This window comes from Notothenia coriiceps, unplaced genomic scaffold, assembly GCF_000735185.1.
Source record: "Notothenia coriiceps isolate Sejong01 unplaced genomic scaffold, NC01 NC01_scaffold00037246, whole genome shotgun sequence".
Taxonomy (NCBI): Eukaryota; Metazoa; Chordata; class Actinopteri; order Perciformes; family Nototheniidae; genus Notothenia; species Notothenia coriiceps.
Genome location: NW_011369947.1, coordinates 5,103,972 through 5,113,350, shown reverse-complemented (window position 1 = coordinate 5,113,350; position 9,379 = coordinate 5,103,972). Strand labels below are relative to the sequence as shown.

The following is a 9,379-nucleotide window of genomic DNA, read 5'->3' as shown; positions in this document are numbered from 1 at the left end:
ACGACACTATCTCACACACACACACACACACACACACACACACACACACACACACACACACACACACACACACACACACACACACACACACACACACACACACACACACACACACACACACACACACACACACACAGTCCTCGCTCACAGACTATTTTGAGAGCCAGTGCTCCCTGCTGGTGCACTAATATTGTTGTTTGTTTATTGTTTTTTGTTTAAAGGGAGACTGCTTTTTCTCCTTTTTGTTCTCCTACTTCTTCCCACTTGTTGACTCCCTGTCATCTAGCTCGGCTCCTGTCCCTGACTGGCCAATTGTGTCAGTAAAACGAGAATGGGGGAAGCTGTGTTGAGTAATCTGATTTTGAAGAGGAAGCTTCTCCAGAAGCTGTTTGATTTCTCCCAGCTTCAAATGGCATATGTCAAATCAAATTCAAAAGAATGTAAAAGAAAACATGTTTTACAAGTCGGTGACTGTAGAATCAATTATATTTTTTGGAAACCTTATCCAGATGTGAAGTCCTTCTACAAAAAGAAAATGTTTGTGTCTGATTGCTTCAAATATTGGCAACTAAAAGTGACTAACAGGGAGGTTTTTTTCTGGCCACCATGACAATGTTTAGACTTTATTTTGTAAATGTAGGTTTCTTACAAAGATTCCTTATGGACCCACTCATGTAACTGACACATTATATAAATAAGTATGCAAATGAAATTGTTTAGCGGTAGACATTAAGGCTGGAAATAAATATAAAACAAATTATAATGGCATGGAACATACCTATCATTTCAGATTTAATTTAAGAAGCAGTGGTGATTTTGCCTTACATCAAAATCAGATGTTTTAGATGATATCCTGGTGGAGATGTGAGTGTGTCTTTCAGTAATTGATGTAAGTTCATGTTTGTTCAGTGCTAACTCTCCCTGATGATTTGATGGAGAGCATGTATGGAGTAAAACAAATGCTAAACAGTGTAAAAGGACACAGATGTGTGTTTACATGTGAGTGTGTACATGTTTGTACGTGTGTGTGTGTGTGTGTGTGTGTGTGTGTCATTACACTAAAGCAATTTACAACAAGGAAGCAATTTACGAGAAAGAGGAGTGTCATCAAGACTTTTGATTGCGGATGTAAAACATAAAAGCTACTCGTATGGAATAAAACTCAATGATTGATAAAAGTGAATTTGTGGAGTAATGTAATGAGAGGGCATGGACTGGAGCTCAGACACGGCTAAGCCAGACGAGCTAATAGAACAGCGTTATCAGGGTGGGGCATTTTTTTCTCCAAGTGGCCAAAAGTTCACTTCTAATCCCAATCCCCCGTCTTGCACGTGCTGGATTTATGTGTGTGAGTGATAAGTGCCTGGACTGTACAATAGGCCATAAAAAACGTTTGATGTTCTCGTGTGCTCGGCCCTTTTCATGGAAACCCAGCGGGGCATGTTCACAACCAGAGGATCAGACGAGTCTCCTGACCTGGACTCTCTCCCACATGACAATGTGAGCCGGGGGGGCATGAATGAGTGACTCACTCAAGGACGAAAAATCTGGTGACTGCACCTACAGTATGGACTGTGCTCGGCTGTAAAGAAAGGCTCTAAGGTGGCACGAGTCGCTGCCAACCTGTTTCTTAATCGGCAGCTGATGAATGGATAGTCAAATGCCTTATCAATTATATTATCTACGTGTTGTTGCAAAGATACGATCAAGTGTGGGGCAACAAAGAGGAATGTTGGCGGAATCACATTCTCATATATTCTTGCAACTATCTCAGATCCTAGAAAGGTGTGAAAGTGTACATTTAGTTGGTTAAGCTTAACGTAAACTGAGCTACTTAAAGCATAGTTGAAATGAGGCCTCAAGTGTAAAACCTCAAGGATGTAGGCAGTAAGTTACCAAGTACAAAGCCTTCTGCCAAGGTTGTTCTTCATCTCTCCCTCATCCTCCCTTTTCCCCAGCTCCTGTCCTGTCTTTCTCTCGGGACTTCCCATGTGCAGACACTCTCACTCTGCCTTCTTTCATCCCGTTACCCTGGAAACGCACGTTCGGATGAGTCATCCCCACCCTTTTCTTCACGATGCCAAGGTCATCCGAAGACCACACACACTCACCTGGACAACCTGTGCCATATATCCTCCTGCATGCGCCTACTGACCCATCTGTCTCCTGATGTTGTTATTTCTGCTTGTTTGTAGTCTGTATTGAATTCTCCTCTGTTCAGCCCTGCTACTGCATGTGTGTCCTTTACCCCCAAGATCTCATTGGATAAGAGGTTGGATTATTGACCAAGTGGTGTTGTTTTGGAGGATTTGATCAAACAAAGATGTTTTTCTTAAATCTGGAGTAAACAAAATTGTCCTCCTGCAATTTAGGCATTACACAAGTCCGTATTGTAAAACAAAATCTATGTAATTCCTTAAAGCCCGGTACAAAGTCGAACTGAAACAATTAATGTATTAATAGGGCAACCGATTTAGCGCTTGTGATTAAGAAATCGTAATTCCACAAAACTGAGAGGCTTGCAAAAGACTGAAAAACCCTGGCTACTACATTTCCCACAATGCAAATCAAATGTACTCTAATGATACCACCAGGGCTAATTTATCAGATTTCAAAGACCCCCTCCAGAGCTACATAAGAAATAAAACAACTTAGTACCACATGAGCTTCATTTATAACAATAGTTGGAATGTCTCTTTAAGATTTTTATCTCTGGTGCTACAAGCCAATTTATGACTGTCCACTGTCTCCAGCCATTACACTGTGTCCAGATCAGTCACGTGAGCCTACAAATGGCTTTGAATGTTCCTAGTCTCCAACATCAGAGCTGAGTGAGGGTGACGACATAACCATCCCTGGCCAGGCAAAGAAATGATGACATCTGATGATGACCTATTAAGGGGGGGGGATCCCAGGGCAGCTTTTACACCCCTGTTCACAATCACACTGAAACACAGGTGGCAGCACCCACTCCTCCATATATGCATTTTCTCCATCTGTCTCCTTACATCCCTCACCATCAAATATACTTTTTATACTTTCCAAGACGCACAAATGAACTGCAAAGGCAACATGGAAGGGGAAATTGAAGCTTGGGGGTGAGTTAGACAACTGTTAGCACCATATGGCAGAATTGGCGGACTGATCACTTACCAACGATGATTCCGCAGGCGCTCACAAGCCCGATTTCCTTCTTGAGCGCCACTCCACCTCCCGACTCCTCTGCGGCAGCATCCTTTGCAGAGCCCGACGTGCTGCTCCTCTGTCTGGCACCGTCTGTCATTTTGATGGCTGGAGGTTTATTATTTGGGTTATGTTTTAATCTTCTTATGCAGCACACACCACGTTAAGCTTGTCTCGCCTGGAGCTCAAGCGTATCGTGTGTGCGTAAAACCACGTAGGAAGTGCCGCACTTATCTGATGAGGAAAGTTATTGCGTTGTCAGCAACTTGTGACAAAAAGGTGTGCAAATCTAAAGTGTAATACATGTAGTGGTAAATATAGTTTCCTGCCTGCCGGTGTCATAGGTTGCACTACAGCTCCCAAACTAAATATTCCGATTATTGAGCCAAAAGCACATATTCCAATGACATCCCTTAAAAGTCATACAAAGAAATAACTCCTTTGTTTCTTAACAGCAGGAGCAACAACAAAAAAAGATGTAAATTAAAAAAAAACTCTCAGTGCTTCCTCGTTCCAGGTGTGAGCTGAAAAGACATCGCTTCACAAAAGCGGCCTCATACACATCCGACCTGTTTGGTTAGGACAGGAGAGCTTGTATTCGAGTACATATACATGGGGTCCTTCATATAGTACAGTAGCGCCGCCCTCTTTCACAGCCACACCCCCTCCACCCCCCCCAAACCGTCACCTACTCCAAACGCAGGGCTTGTTTTTCGTTTTCTGTCTCGACCAAGAACATAACACCTCCCATCTCCGTCCCCAAACATCAGCTGTTCCTCCCGCTGCTGCTGCTCCACTGTACATCTTCCACTGACAGAAATCCCCAAACATGGCAGCCTAGGTTGCATCTGCCTTTCTCTCTCTTTCTTGTTCTCTCACCCTTTTGTTTTATTCACTCACACACAGGCACAGAGGTTTTCTCATTCATTCACACTTAATATTCAAGATGCAGCAGAGGCAGAGTCTATTTTTAGCCCTGCAAGTCACTATGAGAGACTGCTGATGCGTTTCCATCCATATGTACTAACACTATTCCCCAACCCATTCTGATAGTATAGGTTGTTTTTTATATGCCTATGGTATGAGAAAGTACTTCTACTTTTCTATCTTGAGTCACTACTGAATTGCACTTAAATATATTGAAGTACAACATGTTCAGCTAAACAGTTATTAATCAGTATAGTTATCTAAAAGGGGATTATACTTAGAGTAAAAATGTACATTATTAAAGTACATATAAGCAAAAAAAGTGATTACTTAAGTTTATTTTACTGCATCTTAATAGTGTCTCTAAATAGCACAACTTGAATGCATGAAGAATATCTCCAATAGCATTTAAGATATACAATATTTGTTGTACATTGAAAATAGCACACTTTTAGTATGTTAATCAAGTTGCCATATAAGTATATACTTAAATTAAGTGTACTTCAGTGTACCTCCCCCCTGGGATTACATCTAACTTCCTGTTCACTTTCTGTATCACCACGATATAGATTACAGCTGTTACTGATGGGTTTTGCATTTTGCTCAAGGCTTCTCCAGCTGTTAGGGCGAGGGACCTTGAACCCAGTCCTTCAGTTCATGTCCGACACATTTAGCTTTATCAGCATCTGAGATTTCATAGGAAACCTCAGATTCACCTGAGAGACCCTGTGCTTCCTGAACAACTGTTCACTCATGATAGTGAGCGCTGAACAAAAGGCAGCAGTTACATAACTAATAATCTCAGAAAAACTGAGAGACTGAGAGACGACACACACACACACACACACACACACACACACACACACACACACACACACACACACACACACACACACACACACACACACACACACTCACACACACTCACACTCACACACTCACACACACTTTCCATAATAGGAATGGAGAGCCTTAGAGCGGACGCAGCTTCTCACTGACTGACTTTGCTTCGCTGCGTATGTGTAATTTGTAGCTCAATATGAAACGGCACAATTCCCCTTTTTCCTACCTTCTCCAAAGCGCCTGAACGCAGCGCAAAGTCTCAGCTACATTCCCAGGTAACATTGAAGAACACACCTTAAGTGTTTAAAAATAGGAGACAACTGTGCTAAATATCATATGATCTGTCCAAAAGAATAAAAGCAGTTTAGTAGCATGGGATAGTTTCAGAAATACTAGAAAGTCTTTGAATGAATCTGTTTAAAATAACATATGAGGCAGATGTCGATAAACTGACTATTTCTCTTTATAATTGATTTCTATAAATACTTTATTTTTAATAATTGTCTTCTTTTCTGTCTGTAATGTGTTTCATTTTCACTGCTTTGAGCTTCTGAGCTTCTGCGGAGTGGTAGCACAGGTGAATGTGAGTCATGCTGTCGCTCCGATGACTTTCATAACGAGGTTATTCAAAACACACAAAAATTCCAATACAAATGTTAATCCTTAAAATAATAAAAAGGGATAAAACGTCTTGTGTTAAAACATTTATATTTGCTAATAATAATATAATAAAATCGATAAAAAAGCAGCGTTAACAAGTCTTACAGGTTTCTTACTTATTATAATGACATTTAATACGATACAAATAATATTTAAAGTCTCTTAAACCCACAAATGTAATGCTTATTAGAAAACAAAATGAATAATGATTACATCTAGAAAAGAGGTTTAAAGTGTTAATGGAGACCGCAGCATCAGGTCTGAGACCACAGGACTCATTTCATCCACGGGCCATAAGACTTTTCAACACCTGAACTCTTGAGAGAACATCCTTCATCTGTTTGCAACTTAAAGGTGGGGGAGGTAAGTTTGAGAAACCGGCTCGAGATACACTTGTTGTTATATTCCATGGAATGCTCTCAACATCCCGATAGCAATGAATATCTGAAGTGCTTTGACAAAAAATCAATCTGTGGAAGCCGTGGCGCTGTAAAAAGCACGACCAATCATCTGAGCCGGCCCGGCTAAAATAACTGGATGGCCTACCTGCCTGTCAGCCTTCCATCTGTGCACAAACTTATCTCGTGCCCTCATTGGTCATGTGCGCTTTCCTGTGTGTTGGAGGAGGGGCTCTGTAAGGAAGTGGCAGATTTGTTCCGGTTGTGTATTTTCAAATTCTAGCGCACTCGAGCTGGTTTCTCCAAAATGACCTACCCCACCTTTAATAGTTATTTATCTAATATGTCAAATTGCAATTAATATTTGATCTGTGTTATAGTGTTGCCCTGTTGGAAGAGCCTGTGACCTCAGATCTTCATTGACATAACCACACTGTCGCTCTACATGACAATAACAGCCTTGAACCTTGAAGCCTGCTGCTGTGTCTCTGAACTCCAAAGGGTTCAAAGTGTTAATTAACTCTCTCTCTCTCTCTCTCTCTCTCTCTCTCTCTCTCTCTCTCTCCCTCTCTCTCTCTCAGGTAACGGCCCCTCAGGGATCTGCCTCTCCTACCTGCTGTCGGGTCGGATCCCCTACCTGTCGCCGGAGGTATCGCACCCAAACCCCCTGCTGAGCAGCAAACTGGGGGAACAGCCACATCTGTCACTGATGGAGCAGGTAACACACACACACACACACACACACACACACACACACACACACACACACACACACACACACACACACACACACACACACACACAGAGTAACACTCACGCATGCACACACAGACGGACACACTGTCTCACAAGCACACACACTGTTTCAGACGCACACATACTCACAAGCACACACTCACACACTCACACACACACTCACACACACAAACAGGACATCGGCTGAACTGTTGTTCTTAAAATTGGTAAACATAAAATCTGCAAAATGTAATGTTTTGTTTCCAACTCTACAGCTTTGTTATTATTGTTATAATACATATGTTATTGTTTACATGTCTTTAGAATCTTTCATGTAAATATTTCCTTTATCTGCTGACTTATAGAGCTGTGTGTGTGTGTGTGTGTGTGTGTGTCTCTCTCTGTGTGTGTGTGTGTGTGTGTGTGTGTGTGTGTGTGTGTGTGTGTGTGTGTGTGTGTCTCTCTCTGTGTGTGTGTGTGTGTGTGTGTGTGTGTGTGTGTGTGTGTGTGTGTGTAGGACCTGGAGTACCTGTGTGAGGGTCTGGAGGGCCGCTCCTCTAACCCCGTGGCGGTGCTTTTTGATTCGCTGCTGCTCCCTGACAGCGACTTTGGTCTGGACCACTCGTCTCCTCTGGACTGGAGATACGAGCCTGAGAGATCAGTCCCTCACCTGGTGCTGGGGAGGGGCCCGCCGGGGGGCGCCTGGCACGTACGTTACTCTCAGTATCTATTACAAATATATATTAGTTTGACTATTTCACTATTCCTGGCACGTCACTCTGATTACCTGAACACATTTACTATTTTGACTATTCCAATATTATTATTATTATTAGCAGCAAATAAGAACACAAATATTAATTGAAATGAATAAAAGTGTACGTTACTCTCAGATCTATTAAAAATGTAACTTATACTATTTCAATATTCTTTGAAGCAGCAAATAATAACAAACAATATACAAAATTGAATAAAAGCGACAAAAAAAGTCTTGAATTTAAATCTAAATTTCTAATAATAATAATATAGGCAGCATAAAAAGACAAGGCATTGTACAAAAGAGAAATTAGACTATAAATAAACATCAAGTAGAAATAAAATAGCATTTAGAAAAGTACATATACATGAGGAAATACAAATTCTTGCATTAGTTATTTTGTGCTTATAATAGAAATAATAAAATGATAACAACTCAAACAGGGAAGAGAAGTGTTGCTTTGAAATATTTATTAAATACAATTAGAATACAATGAATTCAAGAAGGGGTCAAATTGTCTTCAATTAAAAAATCATGCTTGAAAAAATATAATAAAATAATGATAAGAGATTAAAAATGTCTGGTTTTGAAATAATAAATGTGTATGTGATAATAAAATAAAGGTAAGAAGTATTGCTTTGAATATGCAATACAGGAAGTATAGAAAAAAATACTTGATAGCATGATACGAAATAAATCACATCCTATACCTTTGTTTGTTTTGAAACGGCAGACATATCTATCAAACATTTCCTGACGAGCTAAAACCTCATTTCACAGCAGGGTCTTTGAGACTCGGCACAGGATATGGAAATGTGTGCAAATATTCTTTGTGTCGACATGCAGCCGCTTATTTGCACAAACTGCAGAGAGCACATGATGCAAGGGATGCAGCTTGTAAACACACAGTTTATTGCATGTCATGAGACTGGACTTGTTTGTATAATAGACATTGACATCATGTTAATTTTGTGTGTGTGTGTGTGTGTGTGTGTGTGTGTGTGTGTGTGTGTGTGTGTGTGTGTGTGTGTGTGTGTGTGTGTGTGTGTGTGTGTNCAGAGTGTTCCAGAGCCTGGGGCCAGCTGCTGCGAAGGCTCGGTGCCCTCTGGGTTTTGAGCCTGGTCTTGGGCACTACCAGCAGCAGCTGGTCAGCAGACCTTAAAGCTCTGGCTGGGGTGTAGCGCTGGAGGAGTTCTGCTATACAGTATAGGCCGGAGCCAGCTCATTTAGTGCTTTGAAAACAAATAAAAGGAGTTTAAAATCAATTCGGAACCGAATTGGAAGCCAGTGCAGTGAGGCCAGAATTGGGGTGATGTGGTGACGCTGAAGGGAGCGGAGGAGCGGCGTGGAGTTGAGATGAATTCACTCGTCTACCTCAGAGTTTATCTGTTCCTGCACAGCTGCCTCCGGTCAGATGATACTGCTGGTCTCTGTGATGGATGATATATAAACCTGACAGTGTGTCCAATCTGCACTGAGAGTACAGAACGAGAGGGACACAGAGAGCGATGATGAGAGGAAAAAGCTCAACGCTCCTTAACTGTCAACTGGAGGGCGGGGGGAGCCTCGCTGCGGGAAGCTGTGGACCTCTGTCGCCTGCCAGCGCAACTTACATGATGCAGTTTAAACACAGTTAAATAAATAAAGGGCGGTGCCGGCCGTCAGTGAACCGAGCCTGATTAGCCACGGCCCGCTGGCGACCGGCTCGGTTCGCTGACGGCCCTGTGGCGTACTGTGATTCTCCAGAACACACAGTTGGCCAGTCCGCCCCTGTGTAGCATATTATTTTCGATGACAGATGAGCAGATCGCCACTGGGCTTTCAACTAAAGACACAGCCACGCAAAAACTGCGGCATGTACAGCTCCTTATGGGTA

General features: G+C 42.0%; 1 long non-coding RNA gene across 3 annotated transcripts; it reads left to right on the top strand.

Annotated features, from left to right (window-relative positions):
* Nucleotides 1–4,996: 4,996 nt before the first annotated feature.
* LOC104965636 (uncharacterized) lies at nucleotides 4,997–7,462 on the top strand. 3 transcript variants are annotated; one of them, XR_800555.1, is made up of 3 exons: nucleotides 4,997–5,228; nucleotides 6,593–6,729; nucleotides 7,264–7,462. It is a non-coding gene; the product is annotated as an uncharacterized lncRNA (long non-coding RNA). The 3 variants fall into 3 exon arrangements; XR_800557.1 differs by lacking the exon at nucleotides 4,997–5,228 and adding an exon at nucleotides 5,237–5,536; XR_800556.1 differs by lacking the exon at nucleotides 4,997–5,228 and adding an exon at nucleotides 5,237–5,574.
* Nucleotides 7,463–9,379: the final 1,917 nt, after the last annotated feature.